Genomic DNA, 15113 nt, shown 5'->3' with positions numbered 1-15113 from the left:
CTCTCTGCCATCTATGGCCGCCCACTGACCATCCCTGGTCCCCCCTGGCCATCCCTGTCCCCCCACTGCCCATCCCTGCCACCCCTGGCCATCCCTGGCACCCCACTGGCCATCCCTGGCCCCCACTGACCCACCACTGGCCATCCCTGGCCCCCACTGACCCACCACTGGCCATCCCTAGCACCCGAGGCCATCCTAGCCCCCCACTGGCCATCCTTGGCCCCTTGCTATCCCTGGCCCGCCACTGGCCATCCCTTGCCCCCCACTGGCCATCCCTGGACCCCCCACTGGCCATCCATGGCCCCCTCCCTGCCATCCATGGCCCCCCACTGGCCATCCCTGGCCCCCTTGGCTATCCCTGGCCATCTTTGGCCCCCCATTGGCCATCCCTGGCCATCTTTGGCCCCCCATTGGGCATCCCTGGCCATCTTTGGCCCCCCATTGGCCATTCCTGGCTCCCCACTGGCCATCCCTGGCCGCCGCTGGCCATCCCTGGCCCTTGGGGCCCACCACTGGCCATCCCTGGTCCCCCTTGGCCATCCCTGTCCCCCCACTGGCCATCCCTGGCTCTCCACTGGTCATCGCTAGCCCGCCACTGGCCATCTCTGGCCCCCCCCCTGGCCATCCCTGGGCCCCGCCATTGGCCATCCCTGGCCCCCCTGGCCCACCCTGGCCATCTCTGGTCCCCCCGGCCAACCTTGGCTCCCCACTGGCCATCCCTGGCCCGCCACTGGCCATCCCTGGCCCCCCGGCCATCCTTAGCCTTCCCTGTCCCCTTCCCAGCCATCCCTGGCACGTCACTGGCTATCCCTGGGCCCCCCTGGCATTCCCTGGCCCCCTTAGCTCGCCACTGGCCATCCCTGCCCCCTCTCCCTGCCATCCCTAGCTCTCCACTGGCCATCCCTGGCCCCCCCTAGCCATCCCTGAACCCCCACTGGCCATCCCTGCCCCTCTCCCTGCCATCCCTAGCTCTCCACTGGCCATCCCTGTCCCCCCTGGCCATCCCTGGTCCCCCTGGCCATCCCTGGCTCCCCACTGGCCATCCCTGGCCATTCCTTGTCCCCCTGGCCATCCCTGGCCCCCCTGGCCATCCCTGGACCTCACTGTCCATCCCTGGACACCCCCCCCCCGTGGCCATCCCTGGCCCCCCCCTGGCCATCCCTGGTGCCCGCCCCTGGCCATTCCTGGCCCCCCTAGCCATCCCTGGCCCCCCTGGCCATCCCTGGCCCCCCAATTGGCCATCCCTAGACCCCCTCGTGGCCATCCCTGGACCCCCTCGTGGCATTCCCTGGCCCCCCACTGGCCATCCCTGGCCCCCCACTGGCCATCCCTGGCCCCCCACTGACCATCCCTGGCTCCCCACTGGCCATCCCTGGCCCCCCCCTGGCCATCCCTGGCCCCCCTGGCCATCCCTGGACCTCACTGTCCATCCCTGGACACCCCCCCCCCCGTGGACATCCCTGGCCCCCCACTGGCCATCCCTGGTGCCCGCCCCTGGCCATTCCTGGCCCCCCTAGCCATCCCTGGCCCCCCTGGCCATCCCTGTTCCCCTCCGGCCATCCTTGACACCCCGGCCATCCCTTCCCCCCCCTGCCCATCCCTGGCCCCCAATTGGCCATCCCTAGACCTCACTGTCCATCCCTGGACCCCCTCGTGGCCATCCCTGGCCCCCTACTGGCCATCCCTGGCGCACCACTGGCCATCCCTGCCCCCCCCCGGCCATCCTTGGCCAGTGTTAGTACCCCCACACACCAACCACCACGTGTTAGTACCCCCCCCCCACACACCATCCACCACGTGTTAGTACCCCCCCCCCCCCCCACACACACACACACACCAACCACGACTTGTGAATGAGCATGGAGTGCTTGAAAGTTGTCTTGGTAAGTGCAGGGAGGATGGGGCGGGGAGTGTGGTAGTGGTGGTGGTAGTGGTGGTGGTAGTGGTGGTGGTAGTGGTGGTGGTAGTGGTGGCGATGGTGGTGGTGGTGGAGGCAGCTATTGATCCCCTAGACCACTACCCCCCACCCCCACCACCACCTTGCCCCCCCCCCCTTCTCATCTCCCCTGATACACTTCACTCTCCCCCTCTTACACCATCAACACCAATAACTTGAGCAAACATACTCAACATCAGAGACCCACATGCCCATTACTCTTCCAGAACTGTACAGGGAATATCAGGCAACATAGAGACAACGTCTCAAGTAAATCTCCTTCAGTGCCTTACACGACACTATTCTTAATAGTGACAAGGAGCTCATACACTATGTCTGTCACTGTCACAGCTCATCTTTCACTTCAAACTGTGGCAGACGGACATCTTGGACTTATACATGACACTAGTAACTTTTAACATTAAACAAACATGTAGGTAATTGTGATAACTTGTATGTAAATGTAATTACTGGACTGGAACTGCTTTCAGGCAACTCAATTTGCATGTCAACATTGTGTTACAGCTGTAGTGGTCAATACGGTACGGATAGTCTTAAACTGTAACTAGACAGTCTTTATTGGAAATATTTATATCAATATTTTTAATAAAATTGATAGAGTTCGACCATGAACTCTCAACTGTCAATCAATCCTTTTTTCACACACACACACACACACACACACGCACACACACACACACACACACACACACACACACACACACACACACACACACACACACACACACACACACACACAGGAAGCAGCCCGTAACAGCTGTCTAACTCCCAGGTACCTATTTACTGCTAGGTAACAGGGACATCAGGGTGAAAGAAACTCTGCCCATTTGTCTCCGCTACCGCCGGGGATCGAACCCCGGTACCCTGGATTACGAGTCCTGAGTGCTGTCACTCAGCCACCAGGCACGCACGCACACGTGTGAGTATAGGTGCACGTGTGCGTGCGAGTATAGATACAGGGGGTGCGTGCGTGTACAGGTGTGTGCGTGCGTCTAGAAAATTAGCTTTCTGCGGTGGACCGCAGAAAGCTATAAAATCTGAGCTCTGACTTGGTGTTGGTGTATAGGGTACCTGGCGAGTCTGGTGTCACCCTACAGACACCACCCTACTATCCTCACCCTGGCCTCCATCACTCTTCATCCTGGCTCCCCCCTCATCACCCCCCCCCCCGTGTCGACACCCTGGCACCCTCCTCAACAACACCCTAATGTCGACACCCTGGCACCCTACTCAACAACACCCTAGTGTCGACACCCTGCCACCCTACTCAACAACACCCTAGTGTCGACACCCTGGCACCCTCCTCCTCAACAACACACTAGTGTCGACACCCTGGCACCCTCCTCCTCAACAACACCCTAGTGTCGACACCCTGGCACCCTCCTCCTCAACAACACCCTAGTGTCGACACCCTGGCACCCTCCTCCTCAACAACACCCTAGTGTCGACACCCTGGCACCCTCCTCCTCAACAACACCCTAGTGTCGACGCCCTGGCACCCTACTCAACAACACCCTACTCAACAACACCCTACTGTCGATACCCTGGCACCCTACTCAACAACACCCTACTGTCGACACCCTGGCACCCTCCTCAACAACACCCTACTGTCGATACCCTGGCACCCTACTCAACAACACCCTACTGTCGACACCCTGGCACCCTACTCAACAACACCCTACTGTCGACACCCTGGCACCCTCCTCCTCAACAACACCCTAGTGTCGACACCCTGGCACCCTCCTCCTCAACAACACCCTAGTGTCGACACCCTGGCACCCTACTCAACAACACCCTACTGTCGATACCCTGGCACCCTCCTCAACAACACCCAAGTATCGACACCCTGGCACCCTACTCAACAGCACCCTACTGTCGACACCCTGGCACCCTCCTCAACAACACCCAAGTATCGACACCCTGGCACCCTCCTCAACAACACCCTACTGTCGACACCCTGGCACCCTCCTCAACAACACCCTAGTATCGACACCCTGGCACCCTCCTCAACAACACCCAAGTATCGACACCCTGGCACCCTCCTCAACAACACCCTAGTATCGACACCCTGGCACCCTCCTCAACAACACCCAAGTATCGACACCCTGGCACCCTCCTCAACAACACCCTAGTGTCGACACCCTGGCACCCTCCTCAACAACACCCAAGTATCGACACCCTGGCACCCTCCTCAACAACACCCTAGTGTCGACACCCTGGCACCCTCCTCAACAACACCCAAGTATCGACACCCTGGCACCCTCCTCCTCAACAACACCCTAGTGTCGACACCCTGGCACCCTCCTCAACAACACCCAAGTATCGACACCCTGGCACCCTCCTCAACAACACCCAAGTATCGACACCCTGGCACCCTCCTCAACAACACCCAAGTATCGACACCCTGGCACCCTCCTCCTCAACAACACCCTAGTGTCGACACCCTGGCACCCTCCTCAACAACACCCAAGTATCGACACCCTGGCACCCTCCTCAACAACACCCTAGTATCGACACCCTGGCACCCTCCTCAACAACACCCTAGTATCGACACCCTGGCACCCTCCTCAACAACACCCTACTGTCGACACCCTGGCACCCTCCTCAACAACACCCTACTGTCGACACCCTGGCACCCTCCTCAACAACACCCAAGTATCGACACCCTGGCACCCTCCTCAACAACACCCAAGTATCGACACCCTGGCACCCTCCTCAACAACACCCTAGTATCGACACCCTGGCACCCTCCTCAACAACACCCTAGTATCGACACCCTGGCAATATTCACTAACCCAACCTTGAACAAAAAATATTTGACACGCCCCTCACACTGTTAACTGTAATATCCTCGTAAATTACACAGTTTCAAGCCTTAATTTCTTGCAGGCACCAATTTCGCCTGCTAGTTGGATGTTCCTCATTTACAGATGTCATAACAATAGGGAACTGATTTTATGACTCCAGAGTCTAACTGTAATAGTATTGTCCTTGTACTCTACTAAATGTACTCACTTAACACACAACTTCTTTCTGACATCTTTTGTGATTCATCTGAATCATTAGTTACCATCTATATCATCTATATTATCAGTGTATTTATTATTTGTATTGACTTTTTGTGTCTGTAGAATCGAGCCATTAGCTCTTGGACCCCGCCTTTCTAGCCACTCTATTTTTCTATATTATATCTACTAAATATATGTTTAACACACGCGCACACACACATTTCCAGGAAGCAGCCCGTAATAGCTGTCTAACTCCCAGGTACCGATTTACTGCTAGGTAACAGAGGCATCAGAATGAAAGAAACTCTGCCCATCTGTTTCAGCCGGCGCCGGGAATCGAACCCCGGGTACAGGACTAAGTATTCAGCGTACTCTCCACTCAGCCACCAGTGACCTACTTATGCGCGCTAGTGAGTCACAGTATCCCGCACGTTGGGTGAATGAGTCTCCACCACAGACAGGGTAACATCAGCAGAATATGAGACGCTGCCAAACATAAGAATATCATTTAGAAACCAAAATCAGGACTTTTTTTCAAGGCAATCTACTCAGCCTTGAGTTAGACCAATACTGGAATATGCAGCACCGGCCTGGAAGCCATACCCTGTGACGCATGAAACCAAAACTGAGAAGTACAGAGGTTTAAAACAAGACAGGTGCCAGGGACTCAAGAGGGTTAGACTTCGAGGATAGATGGAGGGGAACGAACCTCACAAACCAGGACAGAAGAGATATACTAGCCTGCGGCAAGGCTAGTAGGCGGAGCAGCACAAACCGCTATAGACCTCTTGGCCTCGTAGTCACTGATAGTGGATGGTATGTGATGGTGCTTACCTATCACCCACACCAGGATGGGTGAGTCAAGTACCACCATCGTCCACCAGTTGGGTGCGTCAAATGAGTCGCCACGAAACCCCTAGAGATGGGCAGACCAGTGAGTCACTACCGTTTCCGACCAGGAAGTAGAGAAAGTGAGTCTTTAGCATCACCCACCACATGAGTAACCCAGAACGTTACTAACAGCTGGGTAAGGGGTGAGTCAGCAAGTCACAATGATCTCCCAGCAGGTGGATGAGTCACAGCAATCCCCCACAGTAGGTGGATGAGACAATCATTCCCTGGCAGGTGGATGTAACACCCAGGTGGGTGAGTCAGCAGCACGTGGCGGGTGAGGGGGAGCTCCAGCAGGAGCACACGGCCCGCATGCACCAGCAGAGGGCGGCAGACAGGAAGGACTGCCCTAATTACTGCAGGAGGGGGGGCGGGGGATCGATCCCCTGATAATAGTTGCTAATTCGCAAGAGAAGGAATGGTGCTTATGTGTGATAAGGGGAGGGGAGGGGGGGTAGGAGGGGGACGGGGGGAGGTGCAGGGGGAACACGCTGCCTCTTTCCCGCCCTCCCATAACGGTCTCTTGCCACGTTATGTCCTCTTCAATTACCTCCTTCATGACAGGGTGATTATGTCTTGTTTGGTCGTGACACAGTGCCTGATTGTGTCGACCAGGCAGCAGCAGCTCACCCTCACACTCCCGACATATTGTCACCACCTTTTCACCTCCAGGTTTTACAATGATAGTAATTGTAATCGACTTTAGAATGGTCCAGGACGGACCGAAACGTCGTCGTCGCTTAACTTTCTAGTATGAAAGCATATATTTCAGCCACGTTATTGTGACTCTTCGTCTGAATGATAGTAATTCTTAAATATCCCATCTGTCAACGAAACAGACATAAAATAAATTGTATATGCAGCAATTAAAAATCCGCCAGTACACTGTATATTATAGAATGTTACTCATGATAAGCAAGACAATATGGCAGCTCTGCCAGGCGCACACAACTCCACGGGGCCCGCCATTCACATTTTAGTAGGTATTCTCTACCTCCGTCACCAGTCTGGTGATGGGGACTTTTCCCTCCACGGTCGGGAGCTGCCCCGGGTGACGCCTACTCCGCGATCTTTTCCCTCGCGTTTTAAGCTGAACTTGGCTTAATATTACGTTTCCTGCGTCACGCTTTCCAGAGTAATAAGTGTGTGAACTGTCGGCGTTACTATTTTGTGGTGCAGTGCCTCCGTCTCTGAATTGTAAGGTGTTAGTTGTTTGTGGTGAGCCTGGCTTAGTGTCGCGCCCGCTGCGTGGGGCAACTCTGGCCTCACGCCCGCGCTCCCACTCGTGTCCCCAGAGCTTTCTGGCGAGGGGTAGGGCTCTTTAATTCTTTAATGCTAACGAGTGAATTATCATACACCCCCCCCCCCCCATTCTCTCTCACACACACACACACACACACACACACACACACACACACACACACACACACACACGCACGCACGCACGCACGCACGCACGCGCACACACACACACACCTACTCAGCCCAGTAGGCTCGGGAATCTGTACACCAGTTGATTGACAGTTGAGAGGCGGGACCAAAGAGCCAGAGCTCAAACCCCGTAAGCACAACTAGTTGAGTACACACACACACACCAGTAACAGTATGTTACTGCGGTACGTAACCGTCCCTTAAACTTTCAGTAACTTATAACTTCCATAGTTACATCATATTACAAAATCCAGGAGGTACAAATTGTTATGAGGCATAGAGAACACTGACAGGTAACTACCATTACATACGGCTCCGTCTGCCACAGCCTGCAGTAGCCTCCGCGTCTCACACCACAAACCAACTAACGATTCAAACACACATTTGCTGCACCTAAGGACACAGTGAATGGAACCAACTTACCTTATGTAAAATTGCTTCAACTTTTAAAAAGTTTTGCTTTCCAGGCTGGATTTTTTCCCTGAAATAGTGGAAAATAGTTTTTTTTACACATACCCTATAAACGATCTTGATAAATGTGATAATATATAAACATATCCTCATCTATAGGTCAAACTGTAAATAAATATACATTTATTTCAAATCTATGAGATAGTGAGAAACTTTATGGTTATGAGAAGTTTTGGTACATAAGGCCTGCCTCTCTCTCTCTCTCTCTCTCTCTCTCTCTCTCTCTCTCTCTCTCTCTCTCTCTCTCCCTCTCTCTCTCTCTCTCTCTCTCTCTCCCTCTCTCTCTCTCTCTCTCTCTCTCTCTCTCTCTCTCTCTCTCTCGCACAATATATAACCAACATCCCGAGTGAATGTCGAATAAATGCAACCATGCTGGCCTGTCAGTGTCACTGAGAAACATCACAGCCAACAAAGAAGCTCGAACTCTTAGAAATAGACTTAGTAACACTAATATAGGATAAAATTTATGAAAGAATTTGTAATTGAGTATGATGGTGAGCCAACAAGATGAAAACTTATTAATGTATAAAACTAACCATAACAGAAATAATAATAATGATGATAATAAAGATAATAATTAATCATTTTCAGATTAAAATAATAGTATATTTGTTGTCTTTTATCTTGTTTTTTCTTCTGAAAACTCAGGGTCATAATTTATTTTCTTTAGGTGCTGGTGAAAAATATGTCTCATCCCGGGTCTTGAAGAAAACGAGGATGAAGGCGACTGTTCCTTATGATCCAACCACTTTTGCTGGACGATAGAGCGACTGTCTCGCTTCATGCAGGTCGGCGTTCAATCCCCGACGGTCCAAGTGGTAGGGCACCATTCCTTCCCCCCGTCCCATCCCAAAGTCAATGAGCATTAGTCCGAAAAGCGTCACTAACACGGCGTTCTAAATTTGACTAGACCACAGGAACTGTGACGCTATCGTCAAAATTGTGATGCATGAAGTGTGAGGACAGGCTTTTTCTGCCTGTGTGCAAACTTTCAACGTACACTGGTCACTACGGGCTCACCATAGCCCGTGCTGCTTGAAACCTTTTGTTCCAAATAGCGAATCTTAAACAACAACAACAACGCACACTGGTTTGGTCTTGAGCTGGAGACCCAAGAGCGATACGCGCGCAGGTTCGATCCCCCTATCAACGCCCTTGTGGATTTGTTCATTTGATATATCATGCTATTGTGATTTCCGTGTGAAGCGGTACACGATGTTGTTGTGTTTCAATATATGGCGCACACTTGTGCTTTTCACAAAATCTAAACCCATTACAAAACTAGTTAATAGTTTATTTGCAATAAATACCAATAATTTCTTTCTTTAAATTATTGTTAAAATATTCACAGACTATAATGAATGCTTCTTCCTGACACTTTAACGGTCAAATATGATGTAAAAGATCAGAAACTTGGCATAGCAACTTAACACTGTTTACTGAAGAAATCAGAAATAAATATTTGCATTAGATTATAAATGATAGATTGACAATATTGGTAAACTTCGTAATTTTTCATATAATTTAAATTGGCATTAAAAAAATCACATTTTAATAAATTTCACACAAAAATCAAGTCTGGAAACTGCAAAAACCTCCAGTTAATTTGACTTCAGAAAGACAACATTGCATTCCATTCACTATTGCCAGGTGTGCATCATTGATCCGCCTCGCCACCCACCCACACTAAATACCTGGCCAGGAAACACGGCCTGGGACAACAATCAATATGTTCACCGTTCACCACCCGTTCACATGTAGTTCCGACCGGGTGAACATCATTCATACCGGTACCTGCAGCTGATGGGCTACGAGGGGGGGGGGGGGGGGAAGGGGGTTACATATATCTACCCCACGCTACATATATTTTATGTAGCCTGGGTATTATTTTATATTTATATATGTTATATACTTGGTCCTTGAGGTAGGAGTACCTCGAGCTTTCTCAGAGAACTGGGTTCTAGGCTCAGTGACACTACCAGAGACTCAAGAGCTGCCAGTTTGCCGTTTCAGCGCCTCCGTGGCGATGCTGAGGAGAGACGCCGGCTGTGTCCTCGGTTTCTGTCAGGAAGCTCAGGAGCTTTAAGAGAGCTACAACCTTTAACCTTGCATTGTTCTGACTAACGTGTAACCTGTCATCTTTAAGGTATAAAATGAAGCAATATATATATATATATATATATATATATATATATATATATATATATATATATATATATAATGATATATCTGTATTATATCATAAGGATCATTGACACCTAACTAGTATTCAACTGGTATTTTAATCCTTCCCTAAGGCACCAGGAAAGGCTTAGACTTCTCTCTCTCTTTTCCTCCTACAATATCACTAATAATAATAAGAGCATATGTCCATATGTTTTTATAATTAGTGAAATATAAATAAAAAATACAGTTCACCATTACCTTTGAAGCTAAAAATCGGAGAGTTGAACATGTCAATAAAAACCCATTGGCAATCTTCACCATTTAATGTAAGAAAACATGGAAGAATATCCATGAAACCTCAAACTCTTACGTTTGTGGAGAGTGTGGGCAGGACAAGGTCCAACACGGGGCATGGAGCAGCCAGCTTGCTCTCAAACGGACCAGGGGCCAGATTCCCGAAGCTGTTACGCAAGCACTTACGAACCTGTCCATCTTTTCTCAATCTTTGTCGACTCTGTTTACAATTATTAAACAGTTAATGAGCTCCGAAGCACCAGGAGGCTATTTATAACAATAACAACAGTTGATTGGGACGTTTTCATGCTTGTAAACTGTTTAATAAATGTAACCAAAGCCGTCAAAGATTGAGGGAAAGATGTACACGTTCGTAAGTGCTTGGTAAATCTGGCCCCAGGACTCTGCCACCTTACCACCGGAACACCAACTTTTACGACCACCTCTTATAATCACCCGCACCAATACCAGTTAAGCTGACAGCCTAATTTAGGAATTATCGCCACCATCACATGCACTAAAGGTCAAGCAAGGCGGTAAAGTAAATCACTTTACTTTTGTTTAGCTTGTATGCGTGCATGTGTGCATGCGAGTGTATGCGGGCATGTGTGTGTATGTGGGTATGTGCGCATGCGGGCATGTGCGCATGCGGGCATGTGTGCATGCGTGTGTATGCGGGCATGTGTGCATGCGTGTTGTAATAACATAGCTCAACACCTACACGCCTACATATAAGTACACACGTGAGTGCATGTATACATATGAGTGCGTGTATACATGTGAGTGTGTGTACGTATGTGAGTGTGTATGAATGTATGTGAGTATGTTGGCGTCTGTGACTTAGCGAGCGTGTCACTTAACCATTTATCTCCTCATTAGTCTTTGTTATTGGGAATTAGAATAAGTTTTATGACAAAGTTTTTTAAGTGTTTTCAAGAGCAATAAAATTTGAGAAATTGATAAGTGATTCGTGTTCATTTCGCCAGGCACGGCAACCCTGCCAGGCGCGCGAGAGAGAGAGAGAGAGAGAGAGAGAGAGAGAGAGAGAGAGAGAGAGAGAGAGAGAGAGAGAGAGAGAGAGAGAGAGAGAGAGAGAGAGAGAGAGAGAGAAAGAGAGAGAGAGAAAGAGAGAGAGAGAGAACTTGAGAGAGAGAACTTGAGAGAGAGAACTAGAGAGAGAGAACTAGAGAGAGAGAACTAGAGAGAGAGAACTAGAGAGAGAGAACTAGAGAGAGAGAACTAGAGAGAGAGAACTAGAGAGAGAGAACTAGAGAGAGAGAACTAGAGAGAGAGAACTAGAGAGTACAGACATAGTACTCACACTCTCCGTGTGGTCGTGCAGCCCTCGTCACAGTACCCACACGGTACTTACACTGTCCGTGTGGGCATGACTCACCATAGTACTCACACGGCACAGTATTCGTGGTCGTGTTACCCAAGAGAGCCTTTATCTATATCTTAAATGCAGGTTCTTTTAACCTGACATGTATATTCCCCCCCCCCCCCTAGTGTTTACATTATTATTTACGTGCCGCAATATTGCGTGACGTTCTATGTTCCGTGTCACGTGTTTGTGCCGTAGCTCCTGCTGGACATGTGGTATATATATGTGACTCATTATACTTGACACATATTCAAGTCCTCTTGTTGTTGTTCCTCCTCACGGTGCTTAAGAGCGTTTGTTTATACAAAAACATGGTATTGTATACTTGTGTGTGTGTTACTTATGGGGTCGTGAACACCTTCTCCCCATCGTTAGTGCAACATGCAATGATCTATTGACTGGACGAATTGTTCCATACAGTATTATCTGATAGAAATTGGAATTAAAAATGCGGCATTTTTACTTCCAATTTCTATCAGATAATATTGTATGGGACAATTGGCCCAGTCCAGGTCCACAGAGCTGTGTTCTGAGGTAGAGAGCTGGCAGGTACCTCCGTCCCGGTGGCTTAGTCTACACTTCTTAAGCAGTTTACAAGTACCTTAACGCATCGAAATTGTCTTTAACCGAAGGCTATTATTATTATGGTCGACCTCGCAATGCTTCCGAGCTCGTAAACTGTGTAATAAATACAGACTAAGCCGCCATGATCGTGGTACGTGGTCACTATCACTTACGAGGTCACTATCACTTACGAGGTCACTCCCACTTACGAGGTCACGACCCTGCAATAGTGATGGTTCACTAGTACGTGGTTACGCTGAACTAATGCCATCACCCAAGACAGTACCGGCTACAATACCCAAAACATTGGGAATTGACTTGTAGGTGTGTGTAAGCTTGTTAGTACTAAGATTATCTGTATCTGAGGGTATCACTTTGATCATCTTCTGCATTCTGGAATCGTGTTACGAAAAAACCCTGTTATATATAGCCCTTAGTACTGAAGAGCTGGAGGAATTGTCTGGGATGTTACATAATATAGAATATTACATAATATATACGCCATCGTTACACTACGGTGGTAGTACATCTCTCTTACCCCCGCCCCTCCCTCTCTCTCTTGTACCCTTGGAGACAACACTTAGCAAACTGGAGTGTAGCACCAAGCTGCACGTTGTACCACAGTAACGGTACGTCGAACAGCGAAGCAACGGTGCTCAACACATAACGGTTCACTGGGCAACACAACAACGGTTCACGGGGCAACGGGTAACAGCAATACACAGGAAAACGTCACCGGTTCGCACAATAACGCACAATAACTGCCTCATGACGGTCCAAATACTGTAATGGTCCAGAGGACAACACATGTTTTAGGCGCCAGGGCTACGCAGGAGACGAACACAGCAACGGTACACAGGTGTAGTGTACCGTCAACAAGTACCGGTACCACATGCGGGCGTGCATCTTGGGAGGGCGCGAATCTCATACTGGCCGCCACACACACACACAAAACACATTCCCTCATGTTGTTCCAACCACTCATCACACTCGCTACTTGGACACGCAAACACCCTTCAACAAACCACAAATATAAACCCTTACCCTCCCTGTACCGTCAAGCGCTCAAGGGGAAACGCTACGCGTACCGTTTACTCGGAGGGGAAATTCCTGTCATGAACTGGGTTGAAACCAGGCGGAGGTATTATCGCTGTTAAATCATCCGTATTGCAGTCAGTTATCACAGGGTGAAGGGTGGTGGTGCGTGTGGTGGTGGTGGTGGTGGGGGCGAGGCGGGCCGCTGCAGGCTACGGTATCGACCCCCTGACACACTCTTCCGTGACGGTGGCGACCAAGCAGCCTGTCACCATCACACCGGGGTGGGGGGGAAGGGGGAGTCACTATCAGCGCATCACCGACACACTTTCACCACCATCACAGGGACCTCACCAGGCCCTGTCTCACACTTGCATGGTGGCAGAGACCTTGCCTGGCAGGCCTGGTCGAGTCCTAGGTAGGCCGTCCTCCCGAGCCTAAGTCACTAAACACGTGCGGTAAATAGCCCGAACCTAACCAACCCGAGGATCCACGAATAGAAAACGGGACACCACGTCAATTTCCCGAGCCAATGCCATTTTGAGAACATCAGTTTATGGCCTAAGGAATTAATTTATGTCATATTATACGTCGTAATTATAATTATACGACACTGTCATATTTCAAGGCATTATTATTCACCATCACGTCAATTCGTGTAACCTTGACACTATTTTAAGACACAATCACTTCACTGTTCGTCAGCATCGCATAATTGTCACCATTATACCAAGTGGTCATTATATTACATTAATAACTAGCCGCTAGTCATTATATTACAGTGTTTACGTCATCATTACACTGTACCGTGTTCACACACACCATCACCACACTGTACAGTGTTCACACACACCATCACCACACTGTACAGTGTTCACACCATCATTACACTGTACAGTGTTCACACCATCATTACACTGTACAGTGTTCACACACACCATCATCACACTGTACAGTGTTCACACACACCATCACCACACTGTACAGTGTTCACACACCATCACCACACTGTACAGTGTCCACACACCATCACACTGTACAGTGTTCACACACACCATCACCACACTGTACAGTGTCCACACACCATCACCACACTGTACAGTGTCCACACACCATCACCACACTGTACAGTGTTCACACACACCATCACCACACTGTACAGTGTTCACACACACCATCACCACACTGTACAGTGTTCACACACCATCACCACACTGTACAGTGTTCACACACCATCACACTGTACAGTGTTCACACACACCATCACCACACTGTACAGTGTTCACACCATCATCACACTGTACAGTGTTCACACACACCATCATCACACTGTACAGTGTCCACACACCATCATCACACTGTACAGTGTTCACACACCATCACCACACTGTACAGTGTTCACACACCATCACACTGTACAGTGTTCACACACACCATCATCACACTGTACAGTGTCCTCACACCATCATCACACTGTACAGTGTTCACACACACCATCATCACACTGTACAGTGTCCACACACCATCATCACACTGTACAGTGTTCACACACACCATCACACTGTACAGTGTTCACACACACCATCACCACACTGTACAGTGTTCACACACACCATCACACTGTACAGTGTTCACACACACCATCATCACACTGTACAGTGTTCACACACACCATCATCACACTGTACAGTGTCCACACACCATCACCACACTGTACAGTGTTCACACACCATCACCACACTGTACAGTGTTCACACACACCATCACCACACTGTACAGTGTTCACACACACCATCACACTGTACAGTGTTCACACACACCATCATCACACTGTACAGTGTTCACACACACCATCATCACACTGTACAGTGTTCACACACACCATCATCACACTGTACAGTGTCCACACACC

General features: G+C 49.7%; 1 protein-coding gene across 2 annotated transcripts in view; it reads right to left on the bottom strand.

Moving 5' to 3' along the window:
* The window catches only part of LOC123765294 (crustacean calcium-binding protein 23), a 50059-nt gene that overhangs the window by 19050 nt on the left and 15896 nt on the right, over positions 1 to 15113 (bottom strand). The window contains exon 2 of one of the 2 annotated variants that reach the window (XM_045753843.2): positions 7711 to 7768. The exons of the other annotated variant lie outside the window; for it this stretch is intronic. The gene's annotated coding sequence lies outside the window, so the exon portion shown is untranslated. The remainder of the gene's footprint in view (positions 1 to 7710; positions 7769 to 15113) is intronic. 2 annotated transcript variants of the gene reach the window in all.

This window comes from Procambarus clarkii, chromosome 33 (genome assembly GCF_040958095.1).
Source record: "Procambarus clarkii isolate CNS0578487 chromosome 33, FALCON_Pclarkii_2.0, whole genome shotgun sequence".
Classification (NCBI taxonomy): Eukaryota; Metazoa; Arthropoda; class Malacostraca; order Decapoda; family Cambaridae; genus Procambarus; species Procambarus clarkii.
This window is presented reverse-complemented; position numbering and strand designations above follow the sequence as displayed.